Genomic DNA, 16,761 nt, shown 5'->3' on the forward strand with positions numbered 1-16,761 from the left:
CAGCGAAGATGAGGCCAAGGCCCATTCAGCAACTACCCCAGTGAAGGCGGTGTAGGGAGGCGCCACCCAGGGTGCGGCCGCACCCCCCCCCCTTGCTGCCCCTCGGGCCCACCCTTCAGGAGGCGGTGAATTGAATGCCCCTAGGACAGTTGCATGGTATCCATTGGGAATATTCCCCCAAACCATCCTAAGTGAGCTATAAAAGCAAGGGGGAGGCCTCCTCATTGAAAATCATCATACACATTGAGAAGAAGAAGAAGAAGAAGAAGAAGAAGAAGAAGAAGAAGAAGAAGAAGAAGAAGAAGAAGAAGAAGAGTGTCACACCCAATTTTAAGGATAAAATTGAATACACTAAACTCGTGTGTGCCCAGGAATCAATCACACACACAAGCTGACAAATTACAATAGTATCATCACAGTGTCTCATACATCAGAGTTATAATAGAACTTAGTCTCATACATCACAGCGGAATAATAAAAATAGAATGAACTCTCGTGGCCGTCATCACAGGGAAGGTTAACTGGTTGACCACAAGCCTAATAATCCTCCGGGAAATCCTCATACCCGTTGTCATCTGTTACCCATCCGGGATTTTTATCCAAGTAAAGAAAATAAACAAGTGTAAGTACATTCCGTACTTAGCAAGCTAACATGGGGTTATGAAGCTTAAAAAGGATAGACTCTGGTTTACTGCAGTTAGCATTTTTAATAGGTCAAACTTTTATTCTCAAGTATTATCAAGTTATGCTTAAACTCCCATTTAATTCCCATAAGAACAAATATCGGGGTCAGGTGTACCATATATCATCATTGAACAACTTTAAATGATCATCAACAATTAACCAGTTATTCTGTGAGTTTTCCGGGCCGCTCGTAACCGTGAGCACGGCTGTTATAACAATTTGTTACCCTCTGCAGAGGTGGTGCACATTCACCGCGAGTCGTGATCCCCATACGCCCGGGTTAATTACTCCCCTGTCACTACCAAGGTGAGCGGGCAGGGTACACTATGAAGCCATTTCATAGGTTTCCCTAACAAGTTAGGGCCGCTAGGTTTCCTTAGCAGGCAGATGTAGGGACCCCCCTTTCCTATGGCACAAATCCATCGCGGCTATACTCATAGGAACAGAGGCAGCCCTATACCCAAAGTGGCAAGCCCCATTTGCGCCAAAAAAAGGTAACCTCTAACCAGCTAGGAAAGGTCCTATTACTGAGCTAAAGTCAGAGCCATATGACTCTCCCGGTTACACTGTCAGTCCCAGCTTTTGCCGATAGATAAGTCCTTATGGAGGGCCGGAAGCAACATGAACAAAGGTCATTTGCACTCTCGCCCTATGGAACAGTTGTTATAATTCATGTTACTCACTTTGTTCCATAGTATCATTCATCTATATGTATATCAAGTTCAGTTAGAGCACTAGCAATCTACCCATATGCATTTAACCCATAGGAGACAAGGAACAGGATAACAATCACTAGGATGTCCTTACGGTTATCAAAATTAGACACATGCAAATGAGTAATTGATTAAAGTGAAATAGGACATCAAGGAAGGCCCATGTTATACTTGCCTTGGTTCACAAACTCGTGCTGGTCCTGCTGGTCGTCGAAGAGTTCTTGGTCTCCAACGTTTTCCTCACCGTCTAAACGCGACCAACACGGCAACATACAACATTCCAAAAGCATTCATGCAAAGCAAACACTCCTATCATTAGAACAGTACACCAACAGTATTGAAATCAAAATAAAATGTTTGTAAAACTAATCTACGTTTCGCTACGATCATGTCAACGCGAAGTTCACGAAAAACGGAGCTAAAATGCGAAAGTTATGATTAAAACGGGTTTTCCAATAGCCCTATATTTAATTAATTCTAATCATGAAATTAAAAAGTTCCAAACTTGACTAACAGTAGCTCCAACATGTAGCTTATGAAATTACGAAGCTAACGCGATTTGAATGGATCAATTCGGAGTTAAAACGACAATTCTATAAGCGAAACAGTTCGAATGGCATTTCTGTAAATACTGAAAGCGTACTTTTGACTTAAACAGTGAGGTTTACGCTTTCTAAACAGGATTGCGCATTCGGGGAAATACGCTAAGGACGGCGGGTTAGGACTTAGAAAGATCCAGGGACTCTTTAGCAAATTTACCCCCGAAGGGGTATCTTCTATTTCCGGCCGTAGATCTCGCGATGGGCGGTTCGGATTAGCCTGGGGGGTTTCGGCCGGCCGGAACAGTGACGCCGGCGAGGCTTGCCATGGCCGGCGGCAAAGATCACGCCGGCGAGCTCGGTAAGGGGCCTACGGTCCACCAAAAAGATCATCGAGGACACCCGTGAGATCGGGGGGTAAGGGGGTTCGTGGCCATGCCGAGAAGACGGCCGGAGGGGAAAGCCAGGGCGCGGGCGCCATGGCCGGCGGCATGGAGCTCACGGCGCTCGCGGATTGGGCGATACAAACCACGAAACGCAAAATGAAACGCATAGGGAGAGAGAGGGGGCCACGGCGAGCTCACCACAGGCAAGAATCGGAGGTGGAGACGGCTCGGAGACGACGGCGACGCGGACGGTGAGGTCGGAGGTCGGCGGGGCTCCTCCGTGCGGCAGTTGCGGCCGGGACGAGGCGAAAACGGAGCGGGGGCAGCAGGGGGCGCGCGAGGGGGGGCTCGGCTGCCTTTTAACGAGGCCGAGGGCAACGGGAGGACGCGCCCACGACGCACGTCGTGGCGGCGGTTGCTGCAGCGCCAGGAGCGGGCGGTTGCCGAGCTGCGCGGGGTAGGGGACGGCGCCGACAGGTGGGGCCCGGGCATCAGCTGCTGGGCACGGCAGTTGCCTGGTGCGGCGAGGCTGGGCCAGCACGGTGCGCGCGGCTGGGCTGGCGCGGCTGGGCCGGCGCGGGTGCGCGTGGCTGGGCTGGCGCGGCTGGGCCGGCGCGGAGAAAGGGTGGGCTGGGGCGCTGGCTGCGGTGCTGGGCCGCGGGGGAAAAAAAATGGCCATGGGCCGAATGAGAGGAAGGGGAGGAATGGAAGGAAATTTCCTTTTCCTTTTTATAAATAACTTTTCAAACTCATTTTCAAAAGGTTTTTAGAATCTTTTAGCATTTGAATAAAACACCCGTCACAGAAATAAATACACAATAGCATAAATGCATCACATGTTTCTATTCTTGTATTTTCTTTTAATTTCATAAAAGAAATATTATTTCCTAAATTTGAAATGCACATATAATTGCATATTCAAATCAAATTTACTATTAAAAAAATTCAAATTTTAGGGTGTTACAATTCTACCCCCCTTAAGATGAATCTCGTCCTCGAGATTCGGGTGATTGCTTACTCAAACAATTGGGGATAAGTCTTTCTCAGATCCTCTTCTCTTTCCCAAGTAGCCTCATCCTCTGTGTAACGATTCCACTGCACCTTGCACATCTTTACTGTTCGGCTTCTCGTAACTCTTTCGGCAGTTTCCAAGATCTTTATCGGATACTCTTCATAAGTAAGATCTTCCTTGACAACAAGTTCTTCCAAAGGAATTTGTTCTTCTGGTACCCTCAGACACTTTTTCAACTGGGAAACATGAAACACGTCGTGCACACCGGACAAGCTCTCAGGCAATTCCAACTAATAAGCTACTTCTCCACGTCTCTCTAGGATCTTAAAAGGTCCTATATACCTTGGTGCTAACTTTCCCTTCATATTAAATCTTCTCACACTTTTCATTGGTGACACTTTCAGGTACACATAATCATCAATCTCGAAAGTCAGCTCTCTTCTGCGAGTATCAGCGTAACTCTTCTGTCGAGACTGAGCTACTCTCAAATTGTCTCTAATTATTCTCACTTGTTCTTCCGCGTCTCTAAGGACATCGGGACCAAACACTTGGGTTTCTCCAGTCTGATTCCAGAACAAAGGTGTTCTACACTTACGTCCATACAACGCCTCGAAAGGTGCCATCTTGAGGCTCTTTTGATAACTGTTGTTGTATGAGAACTCTGCGTAAGGCAGACTCTTATCCCAACTATCACCATACTGAAGTGCACAGGCTCTCAACATATCTTCCAAAATCTGGTTGATCCTTTCAGTCTGTCCATCAGTTTGCGGGTGGTAAGCAGAACTGAAATTCAACTTGGTTCCCAAAGATCTATGTACTTTATGCCAGAATTGCGATGTAAATTGGGTGCCTCTATCCGACACAATTTTCTTGGGAACACCATGTAAGCACACTATTCGTTCCATGTATAACTCTGCTAATCTTGCACCATTATATGTAGTCTTGACTGGTAAAAAGTGAGCGACCTTAGTGAGTCGATCCACTATTACCCATATTGAATCATAACCTCTTTGAGTGCGAGGTAATCCTACAATAAAATCCATGCCAACTTCTTCCCATTTCCATTCAGGGATCTTCATTGGTTGTAGTAACCCTGCAGGTCTTTGATGCTCAGCTTTCACTCTTTGACAAGTGTCATACAAAGCCACATATTCTGCCACATCTCTCTTCAAACCATACCACCAATACTTTTCTTTGAGATCCAAGTACATCTTGGTACTTCCGGGATGTATAGAATAAGCAGACTCATGGGCCTCTTGCAGAATTGCATCACGGATAGCTTTCGCTTCCGGTACACATATCCTTTTCCCGAACCAAAGAGTTCCATTCTCATCCATTCTGAATCCGGGTGCCTTTCCAAGCACTACATTCTCTGCTATCTCTTTAAGTTTTTCATCCTCCAATTGACCTTTGCGTATCTCCTGTTCCAGTGTAGGCTCTATTACCAATTCCATTGCATTAGTGACCAGGCTCAAGTTGAGATACTCCATTTCAGCACACAACTCTGCTGACTTAGGTGTTGTCTGAATTCCATTGGCATAGCTCTTTCTGCTAAGTGCATCAGCTACTACGTTTGCCTTTCTCGGGTGATAATGCACTTCCAATTCATAATCTTTGATCAATTCCAACCAACGACGTTGTCTTAAATTCAGATCTGATTGGGTGAAGATATACTTTAAACTCTTATGATCAGTAAAGATATCACTCTTATGTCCAATCAGATAATGTCTCCAGATCTTCAAAGCATGAACCACAGCTGCCAATTCCAAGTCATGAGTAGGTTAATTCAATTCATGCTTCCTTAGTTGTCGGGATGCATATGCAACCACTCTTCCTTCTTGCATAAGCACACATCCAAGACCCAAACGGGATGCATCACAATATATAGAGAAGTTCTTGTTTAAATCAGGCAAAATTAATACTGGAGCTGTAGTCAATCTCTTCTTTAGCTCTTCAAAGTTTGCCTGGCATTTATCCGACCATACATACTTAGCATTCTTTTCCAACAAAGCTGTCATAGGCTTGGCTAGCTTGGAAAAACCTTCAATGAACCTTCGGTAATAACCAGCCAATCCCAAAAAGCTTCGAATCTCACTTACAGTAGTTGGTGGTTTCCAATTCAGTACATCTTGCACTTTGCCTGGATCCACTGCTATTCCACCATTGGAGACAACATGACCCAGAAAAGAGACTTCCTTTAACCAAAACTCACACTTGCTCCGCTTAGCGTACAACTTATGTTCTCTAAGCTTTTGCAAGACCATCCTTAAGTGTTCCGCATGTTCTTCTTCAGTCTTGGAGAATATTAGTATGTCATCTATGAATACTACCACAAATTTATCCAGAAACTCCATGAACACCTTATTCATCAAATACATGAAGTATGTAGGTGCATTGGTCAATCCAAAAGACATAACGGTGTACTCATATAATCCACACCGTGTAGTGAATGCTGTCTTAGGTATATCCAAGTTCCGAATCTTAAGCTGATGATAACTAGATCGGAGATCAATCTTGGAGAACACATGAGCTCCTCTCAACTGATCAAACAAATCATCTATCCTAGGCAAAGGGTATTTATTCTTGATGGTAACCTCATTAAGTGAGCGGTAATCCACACACATCCGTTGACTACCATCCTTCTTATCCACAAAGATCACAGGTGCCCCCCACGGGGAAGAACTGGGGCGTATGAAACCTTTTTCTTGCAACTCTTTTAGTTGTTTCTTAAGCTCTTCTAATTCATTAACTCCCATTCTATATGGGCGTTTAGCTATTGGTGCAGTTCCAGGTAATAATTCAATAATGAATTCAATGTCTCAGTCAGGTGGCATACCTGGCAAGTCATCGGGGAAGACATCCGGAAATTCCTCCACGACACGATCTTGTTCATTGATTTCACCATCTAGCTGATTCACTGTGGCTGTAGGCTGAGCTTGCACTACTACTTCTACACAGATTCTATCCCCATTGAGTGATGTCACAACCACAGATTTCTCCTGACACTGTATCACTGCCCGGTGTTGTTTCATCCAATCCATTCCCAGGATAAGGTCAATTCCCGCTGTTCTCAACACAATAGGCTTCACCTTGAAGTCTACCCCCCTTAAGGAAATGCTAGTTGAGGGGCTCCAATAAGAAGCGGGCATACTATCTCCCAGGGAATTCACTAGTATTGGGTTTTTCATGGCACACAAAGGTATGCTATGCATTCTAACAAAAGCTTGGGAGATAAAAGAATGCGAAGCACCAGAATCAAAAAGTACGGTAGCAGAAATAGAGTTGACACTGAACGTACCCAACATGACCTCAGACGTCTCCTGAGCTGCATCAGATGACACATAGTTCACCTTCGCTGTGAGAGGTGGTCGGGCGTTGAACTTCTGATTGTTGGCCTGATTCTGAGGTACTTGCTGGTTCTGCTTCTTAGGACACTGATGAGCATAGTGACCTACTTCTCCACATCGGTAACAGGCATTGGGATTGTTGGATGCGCCACTCTTCATAGGAGCATTGTTAGGCACTCCCTGGCATGTTGCAGGATTGCTAGTCTGTTGCGGGGGACGCTGACTTCCAAACTATTGCTGATACTGAGGGCGTTGCTGGAACTGGTTCCGCTGAGGATACTGACCACGGTTTCCCTGATGAGTTGGTCCTTGATTCCTCTGCTGGAAACCTTGCTGGGGAAAAGCACGTGGGCGTGTGTTGCTTCCAGAAGCTTGCCCTTGGAGCCTTCTCTTCTTAGCTTCCATCTCCTTGCGCTTATCATCAATCACGATTGCGCGATTCACCAAAGACTGGAAGTTAGGATAAGTATTAGACATCAGCTGGAGCTGCAGTCCATCATAGAGTCCCTTGAGGAAACGGCGTTGCTTATCCTTGTCATCTGCCACATCATTAGGAGCGTAGCAAGATAGTTGTGCGAACTTGTCCCGATATTCCGCCACAGTCATTGATCCTTGCTTGAGAGATCTGAATTCTTCCTGCTTTAGTTCCACTAGTCCATCAGGAATATGGTATGATCGGAAACTGTCCTTAAATTCCTGCCAAGTGATATCAGGAGCATTGTTGGGACGTCCAAACTGGAATGATTCCCACCAATCCTGAGCAGCTCCTTGGAGTTGCCCGGAAGCATACAACACTTTCTCCAGGTCGTTGCATTGTGCTATGTTCAGTTGTTTCTCCACAGCACGCAACCAGTCATCGGCCTCCATAGGGTCTGTGGCATGTGTGAACACCGCTGGATGACCTTTCATAAACTCTCCACGCTTATCTCTAACCTGGACAGGCGGTGGACCTCTTGCAGGTTCATTGTCCAAACGCTGCATCATAGCTTGCATCAGCTGCGCTTGCATACCCAAGATCTGCTCCATGGTCACAGGTGGCGGTGGTGGATTCATAAGAGCATCACGCCCACGACCACGGCCTCTGCCTCTTCCTCCTCTTGCGGCCATCTGTTGTCCAACAAATGTGCAAAGTTTAGAGATTTTTTTTCCAATTATAGAGAACTTACAAGAGATATGAAACAATGCTGAAATTTTTCTGGGCAAGACTCAAATTCAGCAGTTCAGTAAAACTGTTATAACTCGAGTTTCAGAGGTCCAACAGAGGTGCACCAAGATTCGTTAGAAAGCTTAGGACATCAGCTACAACTTTCATTTTGACCACTTTTACAGATTCGAACTCACACATAGTCAAAAATAGAGTTAAACCGAAACTGTTTTGAGTTCCAGACAGCGCAGGAACATCAACTTGTGCCAATTAGATCTCCCAAACCTGAATAGCTATTGACGTGATTCCAAAGAAACTTGAGAGATACAGAGGTCTAGTCATCACCACACAAATTTCAGAATTTTTATCATCCCATATTTCGAGTTACCAGATAAAGAACACAGGCTGCTCCAGAAATCAGCACATCAGAGATAAGGTAAAATGATACTTCTGCATTAAGATTTCATTCTAAATTTAAAGTTCCAATCTAAAGAAGTTGTGGACATGCTCACAAACTTCCAGCAATCAAGCAAAATACCAACTCAACCAAGTTCAGAAATCAAACATCTAATCAACCAAGTTCACAAGACCAACAAGACTAAATAAGGATACGAACTAACGACGTGATAATCTAGATCAAGGCACCTAACACCTATGGAGCGGTGTCAATCATGGTGAAGGAACGGCACTTCTTCTTGTAGATGGAAGGCTGTCCCAGCTGTGCTCGAAGTTCATCCACTTGTTTCTAAAGACGTCTCTGCGCCCTCTGAGATGCACGTAGTTCTCCTTTGATCTCATCATCCACTCCCTGCATAGCGTGGACATGCTGCACCGTTGCCTCCAGAGTTGGGTCATTCTCTGGTGGAGCCAAAACCTGCCAAACACCCTCATGATCATTTCGAGGAAGGAACCTGAAATGATCCTCCCTCATGGCCTCGAAGCGACGACCATGGTAGTGGATGTAGGCATTCTGTGCTGCATCCTCCATGCCATCCAAAGCATGGGCTCTCCTGGCAGGGGCACTGTGGACAGTCTCCACCTCATGTCCATTGATGATATCATTCCATGCGGTGACCACCAGCTCTACCTTCCAGAAGGTAGCCTCCAGTGGGTGCTTGTACTCAGCGCAGTGGTAGCTGATGGAGGCGTGCAAGTCGGGGAAGTAGTCGTCCAGCACGTGGGTGAGAAGAGTGTGGTAGTAGGCTGTCTGTGGAGCTGGCTTGAAGTAGTACTTGCACTTCCAGCCAATCGCATCGTCCTCCACGGGGGCAGCTGGGGAGGGTGCAGGTGTAGGAGAAGTAGCTGTCGACTCCTCAGGTGTAGCGACCATAGGGTAGACGGGCACGGCGACTGGTGTAGGAGTAGGTGTAGGCGTCGGTGTAGCCATCTCCACGTCGTCGGAGATGATCACAATCTCCCTCTCTGCCGGTGGGGCACGCGGGGTGAACATGGCACGATAGCCGGCAGTGCTGAGTCGAGCAGTCTTTGGATTATGAGACATCTATAGATTTAAAGTGAGATAGAAATTAGAATCAACAATTTTAAATAATAGATTAAGGTATGAAAAACATAAATGTTTTAATAAAATAGCAAGGATAAGTCAGTAAGCAAGAAACCAGAGGAGCAAAGCTGCTAAAACGACCATTTTCTAACTAGGCTTGCGTCCTACAGTCAACACGGCTCTGATACCAATTTGTCACACCCAATTTTAAGGATAAAATTGAATGCACTAAACTCGTGTGTGCCCAGGAATCAATCACACACACAAGCTGACAAATTACAATAGTATCATCAAAGTGTCTCATACATCAGAGTTATAATAGAACTTAGTCTCATACATCACAGTGGAATAATAAAAATAGAATGAACTCTCATGGCCGTCATCACAGGGAAGGTCAACTGGTCGACCACAAGCCTAGTAATCCTCCGGGAAATCCTCATACCCGTTGTCATCTGTTACCCATCCGGGATTTTTATCCAAGTAAAGAAAATAAACAAGTGTAAGTACATTCCGTACTTAGCAATCTAACATGGGGTTATGAAGCTCAAAAAGGATAGACTCTGGTTTACTGCAGTTAGCATTTTTAATAGGTCAAACTTTTATTCTCAAGTATTATCAAGTTATGCTTAAACTCCCATTTAATTCCCATAAGAACAAATATCGGGGTCAGGTGTACCATATATCATCATTGAACAACTTTAAATGATCATCAACAATTAACCAGTTATTCTGTGAGTTTTCCGGGCCGCTCGTAACCGTGAGCACGGCTGTTATAACAGTTTGTTACCCTCTGTAGAGGTGGTGCACATTCACCGCGAGTCGTGATCCCCATACGCCCGGGTTAATTACTCCCCTGTCACTACCAAGGTGAGCGGGCAGGGTACACTATGAAGCCATTTCATAGGTTTCCCTAACAAGTTAGGGCCGCTAGGTTTCCTTGGCAGGCAGATGTAGGGACCCCCCTTTCCTATGGCACAAATCCATCGCGGCTATACTCATAGGAACAGAGGCAGCCCTATACCCAAAGTGGCAAGCCCCATTTGCGCCAAAAAAAGGTAACCTCTAACCAGCTAGGAAAGGTCCTATTACTGAGCTAAAGTCAGAGCCATATGACTCTCCCGGTTGCACTGTCAGTCCCAGCTTTTGCCGACAGATAAGTCCTTATGGAGGGCCGGAAGCAACATGAACAAAGGTCATTTGCACTCTCGCCCTATGGAACAGTTGTTATAATTCATGTTACTCACTTTGTTCCATAGTATCATTCATCTATATGTATATCAAGTTCAGTTAGAGCACTAGCAATCTACCCATATGCATTTAACCCATAGGAGACAAGGAACAGGATAACAATCACTAGGATGTCCTTACGGTTATCAAAATTAGACACATGCAAATGAGTAATTGATTAAAGTGAAATAGGACATCAAGGAAGGCCCATGTTATACTTGCCTTGGTTCACAAACTCGTGCTGGTCCTGCTGGTCGTCGAAGAGTTCTTGGTCTCCAACGTTTTCCTCACCGTCTGAACGCGACCAACACGGCAACATACAACATTCCAAAAGCATTCATGCAAAGCAAACACTCCTATCATTAGAACAGTACACCAACAGTATTGAAATCAAAATAAAATGTTTGTAAAACTAATCTACATTTCGCTACGATCACGTCAACACGAAGTTCACGAAAAACGGAGCTAAAATGCGAAAGTTATGATTAAAACGGGTTTTCCAATAGCCCTATATTTAATTAATTCTAATCATGAAATTAAAAAGTTCCAAACTTGACTAACAGTAGCTCCAACATGTAGCTTATGAAATTACGAAGCTAACGCGATTTGAATGGATCAATTCGGAGTTAAAACGACAATTCTATAAGCGAAACAGTTCGAATGGCATTTCTGTAAATACTAAAAGCGTACTTTTGACTTAAACAGTGAGGTTTACGCTTTCTAAACAGGATTGCGCATTCGGGGAAATACGCTAAGGACGGCGGGTTAGGACTTAGAAAGATCCAGGGACTCTTTAGCAAATTTACCCCCGAAGGGGTATCTTCTATTTCCGGCCGTAGATCTCGCGATGGACGGTTCGGATTAGCCTGGGGGGTTTCGGCCGGCCGGAATAGTGACGCCGGCGAGGCTTGCCATGGCCGGCGGCAAAGATCACGCCGGCGAGCTCGGTAAGGGGCCTACGGTCCACCAAAAAGATCACCGAGGACACCCGTGAGATCGGGGGGGTAAGGGGGTTCGTGGCCATGCCGAGAAGACGGCCGGAGGGGAAAGCCGGGGCGCGGGCGCCATGGCCGGCGGCATGGAGCTCACGGTGCTCACGGATTGGGCGATACAAACCACGAAACGCAAAATGAAACGCATAGGGAGAGAGAGGGGGCCACGGCGAGCTCACCACAGGCGAGAATCGGAGGTGGAGACGGCTCGAAGACGACGGCGACGCGGACGGCGAGGTCGGAGGTCGGCGGGGCTCCTCCGTGCGGTAGTTGCGGCCGGGACGAGGCGAAAACGGAGCGGGGGCAGCAGGGGGCGCGCGAGGGGGGGGGGGGCTCGGCTACCTTTTAACGAGGCCGAGGGCAACGGGAGGACGCGCCCACGACGCGCGTCGTGGCGGTGGTTGCTGCAGCGCCAGGAGCGGGCGGTTGCCGAGCCGCGCGGGGTAGGGGACGGCGCCGATAGGTGGGGCCCGGGCGTCAACTGCTGGACGCGGCAGTTGCCTGGTGCGGCGAGGCTGGGCCGGCACGGTGCGCGCGGCTGGGCTGGCGCGGCTGGGCCGGCGCGGGTGCGCGCGGCTGGGCTGGCGCGGCTGGGCCAGCGCGGAGAAAGGGTGGGCTGGGCGCTGGCTGCGGTGCTGGGCCGCGGGAAAAAAATGGCCATGGGCCGAATGAGAGGAAGGGGAGGAATGGAAGGAAATTTCCTTTTCCTTTTTATAAATAACTTTTCAAACTCATTTTCAAAAGGTTTTTAGAATCTTTTAGCATTTGAATAAAACACCCGTCACAGAAATAAATACACAATAGCATAAATGCATCACATGTTTCTATTCTTGTATTTTCTTTTAATTTCATAAAAGAAATATTATTTCCTAAATTTGAAATGCACATATAATTGCATATTCAAATCAAATTTACTATTAAAAAAAATTCAAATTTTAGGGTGTTACAAAGAGCAAGCTCAACTCCACATTAGCTCTTAGCTAGATTAGTATAGGGAGTGAGAGAGAAGAGCTGGAGAAGTACCAGAGTTGTTGGCTACCTCCACTAGTGTACTGTTGGCATTTCTCAGCATCGTCACTAAGATTTGGTATATCCTAGCAACGCCGCAAAAAATGTCTTGACAATATTTCTTAACTATTACAGAAATTATCCACAACTAGATCTATCATTGTAGCAGTTCACCCGAAAGTATTCAGGGTATCGTTATTTATATTTTCCCAAAGGAAGGTGATGTAGACTAGGCCCAATCTTCCGAAAGGTATGATAGCGTCGATTGGTGGAGACTCGACATTCATGATCTAGGCTTCAAACTAAGACTGATTCGGACCCCCACAACCATTACACCACTGCTCCATTGGTTATCAACCACGTGAACGCGATTGACCTCGCCGAGAAGGCTTTACTGCAAGCGAATTGAGAACACAAGCAAGAATGAGATAAACGCAATATGAAATTGCAAATAAATATGAGGCTTATGATAATGAGAAAGAGTTCAAGTCTTTATTTGAAAGGCCTAATCGCCACAGGCGAACAAGATCAAGAACTGGGGCCCTGGTTCATAGCAAGCGGCCTTGGCGGCGACAGTTGCAGCAAAACGACGTCTGTTTCACGAGGAAATCAAGAACTAAACAAAACCCAAACCGTAAGGAGAGCGATGGCTACTATTTATAGAGTCTTGGGAATCACTCCCCTGGACGCGCCCCCTAATGAGCCCAAACACGATACACGGTCCAATGGACCAAAAGACGGTGTCGCAGCACCCTGATAGATTCTGGACGCTGACTTGTTTCGATGATTCCCGTTGATTCCGAAGGTATTTTGATGTGAAACCACTTGGATTGGCTTCCTTATCAAATTATCTTTCCAACCATATGTGGATCGTCGAAAACGGAGTCCGTATGCGTCCTGGGTGACCAGTTTAAGACAGACTGGTCCTAGAGCCCGAGCCGGACTCGAACTTGAGTTGGACTGGGCTTCCACCATGAAAAAGATGAATTGGACGCCCATGCTGGACCTCCTCCTCTCCTTGGCTTGTATGCGATGAAGTAGTGATGTCCTCATCAGAAGGCATAGTGTAAAACATTCTAGCGGGGACATGGACAGGATAAAGTGACTGCATACTAGACCAATACTCAATACAGGGGGTAAGTCATGATAGTTTTAAGATAGTGTGACACACACTTGGGCCAACCCCAAGGATAAAAGAGAAAGAAAGAATAAAAGAATGTTCCTAAATGGAGAAGGCTTATCCTTAATATAGTCATACAAAGAATAGTGAGTGATCATACAAAATACATGGTTAGACCTAGACCTAAGTGTAAGATGGATGGGGAGATCTCCGAGCACTGGTCTGCCAGCAAGCCAGGGAGACTTTATGAACTCCTATATGAATACCCGAACATGGGGGATTACAAGGGACGGATAGGGCTATCACCACCTACCGCCTACCCCTCAACCGTGGAGCACCGTCACATCCGAAGGTTCCTGTACACCTGAGCACCACGCCCGTGTATAAGGGAACTACCCATATCCCCCTGGGACTCTGACCCTACGGATTGACAAGCATAGGACATGGGCAAACCCGAAGGAACAAGAACTGCCACCTCAGCTTAGTTCTAATTCTAATCATATAGGTTGCATGAATGATTAAGCTTAATGTTCTACATGTTAAGTTCATAACATAAGAACTATATGCTAATTCATATGCCATGATCATAACATAAGAACTATACTCTAGTTCATGAGTATGACTATATTGATAAGTAGAGAACAAGAACATATTGGAACTATTTGTATTTCTCATACCAAGTGTTGCCAAGATGTCCAAGTCTCTTACAAGCTTTGCCAAGCTCCAAATGCTTCTAAGAAAATGTAAAAGTACAAAGGTGGGGTGAGGTGTTTGGCTCCAAGAGTTGTGTGTGTTGAGAGGGGGCTCTCCCCCTCCATTTATACTAGCCTAAGGATGGTTTGGGGGGAATTATGGGGAATCTACCCAAAACCGCCTTGACGGTAGTTAACATCCATCATAAACCATCAACATAACTCAAAATAATGCATGAAAGTGATCACCAACATAGACTTAGGGGTTTAAACTGACAATTTTCATAAGTTTTGGTGAATCTATGTTTTTAGCAGGGTTTATCTAGAAAACCATCAAGGTGGATCAAATCATCAAATTAAATCACAATTATCCATGACGAAAATAGCACCAGAAGGTTCTAGAGGTCACTAGAAGCCATCCCCCCGAAGCATACCTCAGGAGGATGACAGGTGGGGCTGGCCGGCCCCACTTGAAGGCCAACTAGCCCCTTGGTCTCACATGTTGGTCTCCCCTTCTATGTTAGTTCCTCCACCACCTCAAGGATTGCATCTATGCCATTCTTTCAAGTCAGTTTGATCCGAGGGTCCAAAATTGATGTATCCCCATATATATACTAGCCCCTACCCCCTCCCTGAGGCATCAATAACCTTGATCATAAGTCAAGGTCAGATCAGAAATTAGATTTTTCAGAGAGAAGAGAATAGAGCTCCAATTCTTCAAGTTCTAGTATAGGCTAGATAGCAAGATTCAAGTAGAGTTGGGCTTTTGCTCAGAATTCTGGATTCGCTGTCTAGAGGCTGGAAAAGCCATTGTACCCCTCTATATTTTCTGACTCTATGCTACTTCAATACTATGTTTCTATTTATTATGTTCCTAGTTTGCTTTCGTATTATGATTGATATAGTCATGATTGATAATGAATTTATGCATATGTTCGCAAAGAGCTTAGCTAAGTACTCGAGTGAGTTAAGTGGTCAACATTATGTAAGCGTGGTGCTTAAATATTGTTTACCTACGGATGCACTCTACACTCCGAGCCATGTGGTAGATCACGAGTGTGACACTCTCGTTGAGTCCTTTGTAGTCCACTCCCTGTTTGTAGAACAAGTAGAACCCGGTTACGAAGGAAATCAAGCTCTGTTCTTGATCTTCCTTAGTAATGTTCCTTATGCATAGATGAAGAGTTAATTATGCTATAGATGAAAGTGTATATACTAGAGTGTACAAAAGACTTAGAAAATAAGAAATGGCTTAGAAATCTTTGCTCATAACTAATCTCCTGCCTGGCCATACTACATTTATGAGTATCTATTTCTATCTCTGGATTACTATCAGTGTCTTACACTTATCATTTGGCTTACCCCTGTTAAAGCATGAGAGCTAATGATCTTGTCATAAGTATACATATTTGCCAATATCTCTAGCTACCCCATCGCTCCTCCCTATGGAAAATATAAATAACAATACCTAGTATACTCTCAGGTGAAATGCTATAATGGTATATTATCTGTGCGCTTGTGGATACTTAATATATATATATATATATATATATATATATATATATATATATATATATATATATATATATATATATATATATACAAGTGTTCTCAATAATTACCGACAACGCACTTCTGGCATCATTGCTAGGGATGACAACTTAGTAAAGAGTGATGCTAAGAAATACCAACAAGCATTTCTGGTGCCGTTGCCAGGGAGGGGCACAAGGCTAAGAGAATTGATCAAATACATACTTATTGATGAAATCATAACTAAGCATCTCTACTTTTGCAGGCTTACCCTTGTTTGTCTTTGTTCATATTTTATACATGGTATTGCAGGATTGGTTGTGATTTACCAACAAATTCCATCCATCACAATCATATCAATCAAGAGGAAGCTCAACACCAGTTTCTGAAGCAATGGTTGACAAGACACTGCGAGAATTCTCTACTCCAAGCACTGAGAACATTCACACTGGACCAACACTCAAAACCAACAACCTTGAGTTTGAGCTCAAGCCAAGCCTCATCAACATGGTGCAAGCTACCCCATTTAGCGGGAAGGCACATGAAGATGCTAGTGCTCATCTTCATAATTTCCTAGAGATTAGTAGCACGATCACCATCAAGGACGTTGCTCAAGATATCATACTACTCCACCTATTTCCACTCTCGTTAGTGGGAAGGGCCAAGCAGTGGTTCTACACCAACAAAGATGACATCAACACATGGGCAAAGTGTTCGAAGGCCTTCCTAGCAAAGTTTTTCCCTATAGGCAAAACCAATGCCTTGAGAGGAAAAATTTCCAACTTCCAACAGCAAAAAGGCAAAACCATTCTAGAGGCATGGGAACATTTTCAAGAATACATTTTAGATTGTCCTCATCACAAGAT

The 16,761-nt window shown here is 45.1% G+C and overlaps 1 non-coding gene across 1 annotated transcript; it reads right to left on the reverse strand.

The window, feature by feature from the left end:
• Nucleotides 1-16,654: 16,654 nt before the first annotated feature.
• On the reverse strand, nucleotides 16,655-16,761 carry LOC136511190 (small nucleolar RNA R71). The gene has a single exon (XR_010772660.1). It is a non-coding gene; the product is annotated as a small nucleolar RNA R71 (small nucleolar RNA).

The sequence above is a fragment of the Miscanthus floridulus genome, chromosome 1, assembly GCF_019320115.1.
Source record: "Miscanthus floridulus cultivar M001 chromosome 1, ASM1932011v1, whole genome shotgun sequence".
NCBI classification, from domain to species: Eukaryota; Viridiplantae; Streptophyta; class Magnoliopsida; order Poales; family Poaceae; genus Miscanthus; species Miscanthus floridulus.